This window comes from Cucumis melo, unplaced genomic scaffold (genome assembly GCF_025177605.1).
Source record: "Cucumis melo cultivar AY unplaced genomic scaffold, USDA_Cmelo_AY_1.0 utg000097l, whole genome shotgun sequence".
NCBI lineage: Eukaryota > Viridiplantae > Streptophyta > Magnoliopsida > Cucurbitales > Cucurbitaceae > Cucumis > Cucumis melo.
In genome coordinates this window covers 25,563-26,094 of record NW_026123756.1, presented here as the reverse complement: position 1 = coordinate 26,094, position 532 = coordinate 25,563, and the positions used below count along the sequence as shown (strand labels likewise).

General features: G+C 31.0%; 1 non-coding gene across 1 annotated transcript; it reads right to left on the bottom strand.

Annotated features, from left to right (window-relative positions):
• Positions 1 to 248: 248 nt before the first annotated feature.
• Positions 249 to 321, bottom strand: TRNAF-GAA (transfer RNA phenylalanine (anticodon GAA)). The gene has a single exon. It is a non-coding gene; the product is annotated as a tRNA-Phe (tRNA).
• Positions 322 to 532: the final 211 nt, after the last annotated feature.

Here is a 532-nt window from a genome sequence, read left to right as displayed (position 1 = left end):
AACAAATAAAAAAGAAGAGGAAACAAAAGAAAATTCTTTTCTTTTACATATCTATATACATCCTTTACATATTTCTATAAATATCCTCTTTATCTTTACTTGTCTATTTTCGACATCTATAAATAGAGTAAAAAATATATATAGTTTAGTTAAAGGGTAGATTTCCAGACATCATCATGTATCAGTATTTTTCATGATCTATATTATTAATGAATCCGTAGAATAGATACTCATACAAATTCATGATGTGCCAAGAACCAGATTTGAACTGGTGACACGAGGATTTTCAGTCCTCTGCTCTACCAACTGAGCTATCCCGGCCATTTCCGACACATTATCCTTATTTTAATAGATGACTTTGGTCTATGTCAATTGTAAATAAGAAAAAAGGTATTCCAAAGTCTTCTTTTTGAAGATATACGAAATTTCAGGGCTTGGATAAGCCTTTCGAAGTTTCAGTACAGTAGACAGTTAATCATTCAAATTTCACAGATTACTTGCGCAAGGATGTTCGTTTGTACGTCTATCATAT